Source organism: Saccopteryx bilineata, chromosome X (assembly GCF_036850765.1).
Source record: "Saccopteryx bilineata isolate mSacBil1 chromosome X, mSacBil1_pri_phased_curated, whole genome shotgun sequence".
Lineage (NCBI taxonomy): Eukaryota > Metazoa > Chordata > Mammalia > Chiroptera > Emballonuridae > Saccopteryx > Saccopteryx bilineata.
The window spans coordinates 53,868,418-53,881,598 of record NC_089502.1 but is presented as its reverse complement, the minus strand read 5'-3'; the positions used below and the strand labels follow the sequence as shown (position 1 = coordinate 53,881,598).

General features: G+C 41.7%; 1 pseudogene; it reads right to left on the bottom strand.

The window, feature by feature from the left end:
- Positions 1-229: 229 nt before the first annotated feature.
- On the bottom strand, positions 230-11,709 carry LOC136317663 (opioid growth factor receptor-like protein 1; annotated as a pseudogene).
- Positions 11,710-13,181: the final 1,472 nt, after the last annotated feature.

Genomic DNA, 13,181 nt, shown 5'->3' with positions numbered 1-13,181 from the left:
ACATATGGGAGTTGATTCTTCCTGCTCTTCTTTGCCTTCTTTTTCTCTTTTCTATTTCTGCCTTTTCTAAAATGAATAAATAACATCTTTAAAAAAAAAGCAATTATCAATTTCTTCACATAGTCATTGCGAAGGTTAAACTAAGATAACACATTGTTGGTCAAACAAGTTTGTAACAAGTGTTCTTTAGGTTTGTTTGCAGCGCCATGGGTGTGTGGTCTATGGAAGGCTACAGGGTGCTTGCTCTCAGGGCTGCAGATTGCGAACTGTGGATTGCGTTCTTCTGGTTGGGAGCAGCCATTGTTTTCTGTTGTTTGCTGGAGAAGGGGTTTTTCTGCTGGCCTGCTTGGCTGGAGAATGAATTGAGGCTTGGGAACCCTGAGTGAGAGGGAGGCGCTCTTTCCTGCCTGTTTGCTTGTCCGCAGTTACGAGACTCTGAAAAACGGAATGGCCCACCCTTTTCTGGCTCCACAGTTACTTTACTGTCTGCCCGAATCCAGTGGGAACCTGCATCTGCATGGCCACAGTGGCAGCCACTGATGCTACACACATGTAAACCTCTAATTCGGGTCTGGCAAATAGGCAGTACTGGGAATATGGTAGCTGCTATTTTTACTGTTGTCTTTAAAATTTTAGATTGTGAGACAGAGAATAGTAATTGTCCTACTCTTCAGGGTGATGTAAGGACTTGCAAACAGACTTCAGTATTGTCCCTTATAGCCTCCAAGGGTTAGGAAAATTACTCAAATCATTCTTTCTCACTCTATTGCAGAAATAAATCATCTACCTAGGAAGTCATGATGGCTATTAGCTGATTAGATTTCTCTAAAGATGTTGACCTTACAGTAATCTATAAATACAGGGTTGTAGTTTGTATTTATTTATTTATTTACAAAATGCATTTATTTATTGGGCCTTGTCTTAAAACATCTTAAACTTACTGTCATCCAACATTAAAAAAAATCAACTATAAAATGCTTACAACATAAATCACAGATGGCTACAATTTGAAATGTGACCTGATCTTTAGGAAAAAGTGTAAAATGCTTTGCTCCTCCTATACCTAAACTCTTCATGGGTTTCACATAGTTCACTGTGGTAGTAATCACCCTGGGAATCTGTGTTTTCAGGATGTCCACAGTCTTTTTTCTCATTTTCACCTTATTCATCGTTTTCAGGAGGTGATGCACTGTCCTTCTCTCTGTGAGATTGATTATTCATTGTTGCTTTTCTGGTGAGAATTGGAATTTTCAGCATTGCTGTCTCTTTGGTTCCAGGCCTGACAGCTTCACCGCTGCGCTCTTTGCTGGGGCTGTCTGTCTCCTCTCCAGTTGTTCGGCTATTTACAGGAGCAGCTGAGGAAGAATGTTTGCAGTCCTTAGATTTTTTTTTTTTTTTTTTTTTTTTTTTTTGCGCATAGAACTTTGAGTGTTATGAGTGGAGGCGGCAGGGCAGGCATTTGCTTTCCCTCTGACTACTTTCTAGGCATCCTGAGCAAATACTTTGAGGGCATATAATGTTCCTGGATGAACTTTAAGAGTTTTCTTCTTTCTTTTCTGTCTCAAATTGTTCAAACAAAATACTTCAGAGCTCTCTGTTTAATAACAGAAATAGTATTTTCTACAAGAGTTTCATGAGGAATAAATTTTATAACAGGAGATTTAAAACTTTCACTTCCAAGATAACCAAGGCTCTTAAGAATCTAGGTGCTTTTAAATAGTTATGCTGGGCCTGTCTAGACAGTGGCACAGTGGATAGAGTGTCAGACTAAGATGTGGAGGACCTACGTTCGAAACCCAGAGGTCACCGGCTTGAGCACAGGTTCATCTGGTTTCAGCAAGGTTCACTTGCTTGAGCCCAAAGTCGCTGACTTGAGCAAGGGGTCACCTGGTCTGCTGAAGGCCTACGGTCAAGGCACATATGAGAAAGCAATCAATGAACAACTGAGATGTTGCAATGAAGAATTGATGCTTCTCATCTGTCTCCCTTCCTGTCTGTCCACTCCTATCTGTCCCTCTATCTGTCTCTGTCACAAAATAACTAACTAAATAAAATAAAATTGTTATGGTGGGACTCATTGAGATGCAGAAACCTTTCCTGCCAGTTAACCTACCAAGCCATATTTCCAGTTTTATCAATCAGCTTAATCTAGAAAATTCTAACATTGTTTTGTAAGCTAGGAGTAATCTTCTAATTGTTTCTTTTGTTTTTCTGAATTCCTAAATTTCTTATGTAGTCAGTTCATAGAAGTTCATGCCTTGTTCTTCCATGGGGAATTGCCATTGAATGTAAGTGTGGTTGAGCTCCAGCTTTTCATAATCTGCTTTCTACTTATTTAGAACTTTTTCAATGTAAACACCATCTGGCTGAAATGGAATTTTATTCTTACAAATGCAGAGATTGCTTAAGTCATTTTTATATCAGATGCCTTTGAAATTGGGTCCTGGTCTCTGTATTTGTAGAATTCACACGCAGAATAAAAACTTCCCTTTTGATTGACAGTTGCTACAGCGGAATAGGCACTGGGCTCTGTGCCTAAGCCTCCTGTCCTTCTCAGGGTTGGTGCTGGGCCAGCTGCTAGGTAGGGCTCCTGCCCTGGCTCCTTTGGCTTGGGCTCTCAGTCTGCTAAGTAGAGTTGCTATCTTATAAGATGGTGGGCTCACAGAAACTGACCCTGTGGAGCAGTAGGCCAATTGACAAGGCAGCGTGCCAAGGGGTCTAGCTTGGACTTGGGAATCAGGGCCTTGGATCGGGCTGGGGGTAGCCACAGGGAAATGCTAAACAGCAGACACAGTAGTATTTTTTCAGATTAAACCTCTGTTAGGGTTTTAATGGATCAGTTTGAAGGCCTATGTGTTCATGTGACACTATTTCTTGAATTACAACAGTGAATTTTAACACAAAAAGTTTTGGAGGCATCCACCATGGCTTTTCCCTTTAAGGCTTATCATCTTATGGTTTTATTTTTTAGGTATCTTTTTAGCACTTCCATGACAACCTCTCCTCAGAGCAAATCAGGGAGTATCACAGAACAATGGGAGCTGTTAGAAATAGTGTTCTGGAAAATCATTCTGATTTCCCTTAGGGAACCATTTTGACATTTTATCAGACTGTATCTAATAGCCTACAGTGCTTTTATTTATATGTAATACTTAAAATCCATAAAAATCAATTGCATTTTTTATTTTATTTGCATTTATAGAGATCTTTTAATATATTTTATATTACAATTTTTTTACAAACCAATGAATGATTAGTTTTAGGGCAAGGACTATGCTGGCAAAATTGACAGGTATTGTTTCCAAAAGTCCCCCTTTTACACATCTCTGCATGTGAGAAGGAAGGTTGCAGATTATGGAAAAGTGTAAATAGAGGGGAATTCATTAACACCTATCAGGTGTTGCCTTTCAATGTCAACAGTGAGATCAGTAAAACATACTAAGTAACTGGATATTAAGGATTTTTATCAGCTCAGGTAACCAACTTCATCAGCTGAAGTGTTGTCAAATCTGCGCTTGTATCTATAGTATGAGGATGAGCTTTTGGCTAGGATATATTTCTAGAGGTGACAAACATTATTTACAACCTGCACGTGGACTCTTGGCTATAACAGGGTTGCTTAAATGTTGTGTATCACTAAAAAGGATCATAGCAATCATTAACATAAATTTTGGAATTCTATCTATACTCCAGGGTAATTTCACAGCAGACAATTGGGAAGATTTACCAAGTATTTGTAAGAATGCATAGATTGTGCAATTAGCAAATCAGAAATCTAATGGATAGAAGGGAAATAAAAATATGACAATTCATAGAAAATGTAATTTATTGCATAAATTAGCAGTTTTACCATTTACTAAACTCGGTGCCATCTCGCTTGACCAGTGATGATGCCGTGAATAGAGCATCAACTCAAAATGTGTAGGGTACATGATTGAAACTCCAAGGTTGCTGGCTAGAGCTCAGACTCTGAGGTTTGAACACAGGATCACTGATTTGATCTCAAGGTTGTTGGTGTTAAGCCCAAAGTCACAGGGGTCACAGGCACAGCTAGAGCACCCCCAGTCAAGGCACCTGTGAGAAACTGATCAATAAACAACTAAAGTGGGCAGGTATTGTTGATGCTCCCTTCCCAATCAGTAAATAAAAAATAATTCCATCTCAATGTTTATCTTTTAAAAAAATATAACATGCCTTTCTAAAATACTAATGTATCAGTGTATTAACTAAATGGAACCTTTCTGGTCTACACAGTGGGAGTTATCCTCTGCTTTGAAAAAAGGTGTTTGATCTTTAATTCAGTAAAAATATGCTTCAAGGACTAGTATAAAAGTTTTTAACTGATACTATCTTATACTGTTAAGGATCTTTGGGGTGTATAGAAGTAAAATTTTACTGATTCATGTGTGCATATTAACTCTTTAAAAATCATTTAAAAACTTTTGAGTTGAATGGGCTCTTGAAATAACACTTAAGGAATAAAGTATCTGAAAGTTAAAAAGTTCTTGCTATAGAATGATTTTGCCCCTACTAGTTTTCATTTGTGGAAATTTAATTACCAGTGTTATTCAATTTAGACTTGAGGGCCTTTGGGAGGTGATCTGACCTTTGGGAGTTGATCTATTCATGAGACAGAGCCTTTAGGAGTTGGATTAGTGACCTTACAAAAGAGACCTCAGAGACATCCATTCTCCCTTCTGCCGTGTGAAGACATGGAAGAGACAATCAGCTATAAACCAAGAAGCTGGTGCCAGACCATAAATATCCCTTCTCCTTGATCTTGATTTCCCTTTACTTATCTCCATGGTTTTCATATCTGGATCCTCAGTAGAATACTAGTGCAGAGCTTTATAAATAGATTCTGGGTCCCAAACCATAACTATTCAGTCACTTTTTCTGGGAGTGGTGGATCACAGGAAAGTTTTTTCCAATGCTTCTATAGTGTTCTTACAAGAATCATGGATTAGGACCAAAACCAACCAAATTTGTTGGAGTTTTAGCTCATAGTATGTTCAGAAATGGGGATTCCATTAGGTCCATAGGTAATGTGTATTTTGAATTAATTACACTGTCATGACATAATTTGCAAGTCTATTTCTTGCAAAAGAAATATATAGGCCCCGGCTGGTGGCTCATTGGTAAAGTGTCAACCCAGTGTGTAGAAATCCCAGGTTCAATTTCAGGTCAGGGCACACAGGAGAAGCAACCATCTGCTTCTCCCTCCCTCCCCCTCCTCTCTCTCTCTCTACTCCCACAGCGATGGCTTCATTGATTGACCACGTTGGCCCCAGCCATTGAAGAATGCTCCATGGACCATCTGCCTCAGGTAGTAAAAATACCTCAGTTGTGATCATGGCCCCAGATGGGCTTCAGACCCAGACAGGGTTGCTGGGTGGATCCCTGTCGGAATGCATGCGGGAGACTGTCTCTCTATCTCCCCTTCTATTACTTAAAAAAAAGAAAAAATATATAAACTCGAGCTTGATTCACCTAAGAAACTGCCATCAACCTTTGTTCTCCTTTTTTGAAATCAGCTATTCAATATGTTAAAGCATTATATTAAATTATCCCATAGGTACTTTTGTATATAATACCCAGCCACATTAAATCTCTTCTTAGCGGTCCTGTTTCATAAGTCTTTTAGGCGTTTGTTCCTTTCAGGAATCTAGTTTCTCAAAATACAGAGATATAGATACCCATAGCATGAACTAGTTTCACTAGAATATCCATCTCTAGTGTCAGGATATAACTTGGTTGTTTTAATTTTGGTCAACCATTAGGGCAGGTAATTATCACTACACAAGCATTTCTTCAGTCAATACAGACTTTATGAAATATGTGACTTAGCCTGACCAGGAGGTGGCATAGTGGATAGAGCGTCGGACTGGGATGCAGAGGACCCAGGTTTGAAACCCGAAGGTCACCAGCTTGAGTACGGGCTTATCTGGTTTGAGCACAGCTCACCAGCTTGAGCCCAAGGTCACTGGCTTGAGCAAAGGGTCACTCACTCTGCGGTAGCCTCCCAGTCAAGGCACATAGGAGAAAGCAATCAATGAATAACTGAGGTGCCACAAGGAAGAGTTAATGCTTCTCATCTCTCTTCCTTCCTATCTGTCTATCCCTATCTGTCCCTCTCTCTATCTCTCTGCACAAAATAAAAATAAAAAAGAAAATATGACTTAGCCATCCTCTTTGAATTTGTACTCACATCTTTTTTGTTTTTAAGATAGTGTCTAAGCACAAACATATGTAAACATATGCATAGTTGTCTGAGTGTTAATTGGACCACCGTGATTAGAAAGAGTTCATTCAACATAACAGTGAAAGTATTGTATAACCTAATTTCGAACAACTAAAACGATCAAAATAAGGCCCTTGAACTAGTCATGAAGAAACATAATGAATTTAAGCTAATTGCTGAAACTAATTTTATATGCAGAAATCTGAATAAATCAAGCCCTCTTTTTTTGCTACTAATTTTTTTAACCTAAACAAATGAACCAGCTGTGACTAGAAAAAAATTTCAACTTACATAGTTTCTAAAACTGAAATATCAATACAGAGCAAAACTGAAATATCAAAACATCTGCTGCACTGATTCTGAGTTGACTGAAACTTTAGTTTAATCCCTTAGTTCAAACAACCAAATGTGGCTATAGCTATATTTTCCTGGTTCAGTAGACAAGTTTATTCTCAGTGGAGCAGGATAGAAATTCTTTATCAAATATCACCTAAGTTCATCTGGTTAACTGGTAGATTATACCTGACTCCTTCTAAATAGTTTCTGTTGGAGTAATCTGTGTATTTGTCATTTGTTCTGAATACACACAGACATACACATGATGTCTCTTTTACTTCATGGCAACAATGCAAATCTGTTTCATAAGAGTTTTCTTATAAGAAAATGTTATGTGTGACAGTATTTAAATTAACTCAATTGATTGGTCCCTTGATATTTGCAAAATGAGGTTCAACATAATATATTTTCAATCTCAAAAGGGGAGTAAGCACCAAAATCTCCATTGTAAAACCAATCTCAAAAGGGGAGTAAGCAGCAAAATCTCCATTGTAAGACTGTTCTGGGGTGTGTGTGTGTGTGTGTGTGTGTGTGTGTAATACCTGATTTCTCTGCCGTCACTTTAACTTTCCATGGCTATTCCACAGCTATTATTCTATTTCATCTCCATATTTTTAATAAAGTATATTCACATATATTTAAAATCCCCCACCAGGACAATATACCTTATTCAGATATTTACTTACTTACTTATTTATATTTATTTAAGAAAGAGGAAAGGAGATAAGAGAGAAAGGGGAGGAGGTTGTGCAGCTGGTCGCCTATCCTGTGTGCTCTTACTGGGAATGAAACCCTGGACTCAACATCCCGGGTTGATGCTGTACCAATGAGCCAACTGGCCAGCTCCCAGATAATTAAATAACAAGTGTTTGCTATTAAAACAGGCAAGAATCACCTCATATTTTCTTTGTTGTCTTCTTCTGTTGCTCTTATTCTTGATGGTACATATGCTATTTGTTTTTAAGTTTGTACTCTGTGCTAGGGCCCTTGCTAGATACTAAGGTGAATACAAAAATGAGTGAAATCGTAAGGTATTTTTCCCCGCCGAGAAGGAAGGAAGAGGGCCAGAGCTGCAAAGTGTGGAATAATAAACGGCTTTATTGAGTACAGAGTGCGCATCCTGCCCGGCAAGGTTCCCTGGCCCCGAGGAAAGAAAAATGGAGGAGATGGAGGCTAGGGAAGTTGCACGGATTAAACCGCATGGGAGATATTTAAAGGATCCCTCTAGGGAAGTGGGGCTACTATGACGTGGTGAAATTTCACTGACTGGCAGACAATCACTTCTTTCCAAATGGTTCCTGGGAAGCTTCCTTTGGCGGGCTTGATTGTGAGCGGTCCTAGCCAAAGTGGGCGGGTCTGAGTTCTCCACATGACTATCCCTCTATCCACCAACCTTACATTCTGACCTTTTGTGTTAAATAGAAAAAGGGGCACCGTTTATTTATCTGGCTACTTCCTGCTGAATAGGGGTGTCGTGGGGAGGGGGAGATCAGAAGGTGGTGGCTTTGAGGGGTGTCAGGAGGAACATCTGTGTGGCTGTGACTGGAGAAACTTCGTGGATGCGGTCCCACTTGTTGCAGAACCCTGGGTTCTCTGAGTCCAGGCCGTGCCCTAGGAGTTCGAGTGATGCACCCACCTGGCTGGATTGGCCTTCCATTTGGGCGGCTTTTCCTCCACGTAGAGGCACTGAGGAAAAAACCTGTTTCCCAAAGGGGCAATCACTCCACCAGTGACTGGGCTGCTTGTAGTCAGGGCAGGGCTCAGTGGGCAGCCGCTGGCAGGGGCCCTGCTGGGACCGGTGGTCTTGCTTGCCACACTTAAAGCAAGCTGCTAGTGGCTCTGCTGGTCTCAGGGTTGCCACAAGAGTCGGGGTTTGGAGCGTTACCATCTGCTGCATGCGGGGCCTGGTGAAACAGCCTTGGCCTTCTTTTACTAATTGAGACCATTAAAAACTTTAAATGCCATGTTCACAGGTTCAGGTAGGGGTTTGGGGGATTGAGAATAAGAGGAGGGGGGCTCGTGCGGAGCCCGGCACCCAGATCCCACAGGAAATGCTAGAGCCAAAGGCAGGACAGGGCAGGAACTTCCTGAAAGAAAATTGGGGTTGGACTTCCTGAAAACCGGTGTAAGAGCCAATGCCAGGCTGAGAAAGGCCTGACGGAGGCGGGACTAGAGAACACAGTGAAGGGAGGGGCCCCTGGCCAGCAGGGGAGGAGAAAGAGAAGGTAGTAGATGGCAAATAAGAAACAGGTTTTTGCGAAGGGAAGGGAGAGAGAGTTTGGAGTCCTCGGAGAAGGAAAGATTAGGAGTAGAGGTTTTAGGTGAGGTTTCTCTGGCCAGAAAAAGGGCCGTGCAATGGAACAGGCAGCACAGAGATTAAGGACAGGTGCATGAATAATTCAGAGCCGTGTGTGTAAGAGATCTCCAATCAGTTCCCAGCTTTTTTGGCGATAGTTAAATTGGTGAGGGTGTTAACACCGAAAGTCCCTTCGGAGGCTAATTGAGTGGGTTCTGTGGCCTGGCCACAGCGGAGAAGAACAGTTTCTTCTTCCTTAGGGAAGGCTGTGCCCTCACAGCCATGCTCAGTTCTCGGAGTGGTCAGGCTTGAGTATTAGCGTCCTAAAAACTCAAGGTCCAGCCATGGATGAAAGTGGATGTGCTTGGGGAGGTCTCCACAAGCACACACTCACTCAGAAGGAAAAGAGTTCCCTGACGTAGCTACGGTTTCGGACAGTGAGTCTCGGAGGAAAGAACTGAGAGGAAAGCTGGAGGCAGGGGACTTACCGCACCGTGCTCCGAAGTGGATGGAAGTCGGAGATCCTGGTACTTTCTCCTGATTCTTTCTCGGAGGGGAGGAGAAAGGAGCAGTCCTTGCGGACTTCTAACTCCTTCTGGGTTTTCGGCACCAAAATGTAAGGTATTTTTCCCGCCGAGAAGGAAGGAAGAGGGCTCGGAGACGCAAAGTGTGGAATAATAAAGTGGCTTTATTGAGTACAGAGCGCACACCCCTCCCGGCAAGGTTCCTTGGCCCCGAGGAAAGAAAGATGGAGGAGATGGAGGCTAGGGAAGTTGCACGGATTAAACTGCATGGGAGATATTTAAAGGGTCCCTCTAGGGAAGTGGAGCTACTATGACGTGGTGAAATTTCACTGGCTGGCAGACGATCGCTTCTTTCCAAATGGTTCCTGGGAAGATTCCTTTGGCGGGCTTCATTGTGGGCGTTCCTAGCCAAAGTGGGCGGGTCTGAGTTCTCCACATGACTATCCCTCTATCCACCAACCTTACAGAAATGTTTTTAGGTCTCAATGTATTTGCATTCTAGCAAGGAAAGTAAATGGATACTATTCTAAGTAAAATTGACTTTCTTCACTTTTTAAATTTAGTCCCAGCAGAATCATGGTTTCATATATGCCTTTCTTGCTTGCCAGTATATTGCCTAAAGGCAGAGATGGAGTTTCATTGATTTTCCAAGCCTAGCATGGAGTTCAGTGTTGGCGTGTACTACATGTTTGCTCTTTCAGGTCACTCTGTTTTAAATCCTTTAATTTCTCCTTATTGCTTCTAAGGTAGAATTCAACTCCTCAGCATGTTAGGTATACATTTTAGGATTTAGGTCTGCAGTGTACTATATGATAGCCAGTGCCACATATTTTCAGCAGTTGAAATGTCACTAGTGGTGGGATTCAAATAATTTAACAACCAGTACTCTGAACAAAAAATTAAGTATTGGTTCTATCAAACCAGTGTAAACCAGCTGAATACCACCACTGAATGTCACTAGTCTGAACTGAGATGTGTTGGAAGTAAAATATGCATGAGATTTCAATAACTTCATGTGGAGGCAATGATGTCAAAGGTATCATTAATTATCTAAATTCCATGTTGAAACGACATTTCAATTATATTAAATAGTTTATTCAATGATTTTCATCTTTTTTGTGACAGAGACAGAGAGAGGGACAGAAAGAAAGAGAGACAGATGAGAAGCATCAATTCTTTGTTGCAGCACCTTAGTTGTTCATTGATTTTGATTGCTTTCTCATATGTGCCTTGACGGGGCGGGGTGGGCTACAGCAGTCCGAGTGACCCCTTGCTCAAGCCAGTGACCTTGGGCTCAAGCAGGTGAGCCTTGCTCAAACCAGATGAGCCTGCGTTCAAGCTGGAAATCTCAGGGTTTTGAAACTGGGTCCTCTGCATCCAAGTCTGACGCACTGTCCACTGCACTACTGTCCAGTCAGGCTTATTTTTGCTTTTTTAAAAAATACGGTTACTAGAAAATGTTAAACTAAATATATGGTTTGTATTGATGGCTCACATTTTCATTTACAAAGAAGCTCAAGGCACTACCTTCCTCCTTTCCCTTATTTTCCACATGCACTTGATTTCCATCCTTAAACAGTTTATTGTCTTCCAAAAGTACATGTTAAATTCCTGCTTCATTACCGTTGCAGCTATGACATACTTATTCTATATTAGCACAGTCCATTGGCAGAGGCTACCCCACTGCACTCCACCTCATACCACTGTTTTAGATGCCCTGTCTCTAAAACCACATCATCCTTCACAAGCCTTAAAAAGGCCCAGCCTGAGATGGTGCAACAAATAGAGTATCAACCTGGGACACTTGAGGGCCGTGGTTTAAAATCTTGAGGTCTCTGGGTAGAGGGCAGGCTCCTAGACTTGAGTGGGGCCATGCCAACTTGAGAGGGGGATCATGAACATAAATCCAAGGCTGTTGGCTTAAAGCCCATGTTTTCTGGCTGAGCTTGAGCCCTCCGCATCACACCATGTATGGGGAGCAATCAATGAATAACTAAAGTGAGGCAACTACGAGTTGATGTTTCTCATTTCTCATATTTCTGTCTCTCTAAAAAAAGAAAAGACTGTCTTTTGAGGTTCACTCAGTGGATAGAGCATCTGCCCTGCGTGTAGACTTTGCGTAGGTTTGGTTCCTAGTCAGGGCACCACGAGTAGCTACCACCTGCTTCTCTTCCCCTCTCTCTCACCCTTCTCTCCTTGTAGCCAGGAGTTTGGTTGGTCTGTCCATTGGTCCTGGGCACTGAAAATTGCTCCATTGATTCAAACTTCAGCCCCAGATAGGTGTTTCTGGGTGGATCCCAGTATAGACGCATGCTGGTGTCTATCTCCCCTCCTCTAATTTAAAAAAAAAAAGGCTTTGTAGAAGTTACCAAACTGTATTTTATTTCTTGAGTTAGTTCTGCCTCTGTTAAGATGGGAATTGATTTTTTTTTAATTAAGCGAGAGGAGGGGAGGCAGAGGCAGACTCCTGCTAGGCCCCAACAGGGACCCACTTGGCAAGCCCCCTACCAGGCAATGCTCTGCCCATCTGGGGCACTGTTCCCTTGCTCAGCAATTGAGTTATTTTTTTTCAACTGAGCTATTCATAAGAACTGAGGCAAAGGCCACGGAGCCATCCTCAGTGCTGGCAGCCAATTCGCTCCAATCCAGCCATGGCTGCAAGAAGGGGAGAGAGAGAGAGAGAGTGAGAAAGGGAAAGAGAGAGAAATGACAGGAAGGGGGTGGACAGAAGCAGATGGTCACTTCTCCTGTGTGCCCTGACAAGAATGGAAGCCAGAAGATCCATCGGACAGCCACACTCTCACGCTCAGTGACCTGCCAGGGCTGAAACTTACTATTTCTGAGTCACTGCATTGAACACAGTTTCTGGTTTGAAATAACTTAATTTGTGCTGAATGAGCATAAGAAGGATCTGGTTGTTTAGCAAATGTAAAAGGAAAATTTAAGATATTTTTTTTCTCTGAATCTGAATGACAGCTTTAACTCAAACAAACCACCCAATCCACCCCCTTCCCTTGTTCAAAAAAGAAAGGTCCATAAAGGATAAAAAATCTTCCCACTCACCTCACAAGAAAGAAACAAACAAAAAAATAAGCAAACAAATAAATCACCTACCACAAATAAAAGACACTAGTTGCATGTAAAACTAAACTTTACTAAAACAAAAGCCTGAACTCCTCGTGTTATCTAGTCATCACTCCAGTGTTAAATGGTTATCAGAAAATAATTGCCACTTGTACAAACAACTGAGAAAAACTTTGGAAGTAACAGTGAGTGTATTTTCAAAACACTCAATTCATTTTTTATACAAAAGTTTTACATAACTTTTCACTTGAACATGGAGTGGTTCTGCAATGGTGACTTCATTCTCCAAAAGGCTGGTAATGTCCCTGATAATCACTATCGAAAGTAGCCATCTGGTAATTAGCAGAACTGGTTCCAGCGGATGGAGTCCCATAGCTACATCCAGTGAAATACTCTCCACCACCGTAGATGTAAAAACTTGGCTGATTATCGTTGGCATTACAGAATTGACCATTCATTGGAATAGAAAAACGAATGTTTTGATTGTAGGATGAGACGGGAACAGGAGTAAGCACCGTTGAAGAGCTCCCGACATCTCTGATTGCCCCACGAACATCTGAGTATACTTCACCAGCCCCAGGAACGTCTGGGTACACTTCGCCATCCCCAGGGACGTTTGGATACATGTTGCCACCTCCAATAACATTTGGGTACAGTGCGCTGGCCCCGGGAACATTTGGATAGACTCCGTAGGTCTCAA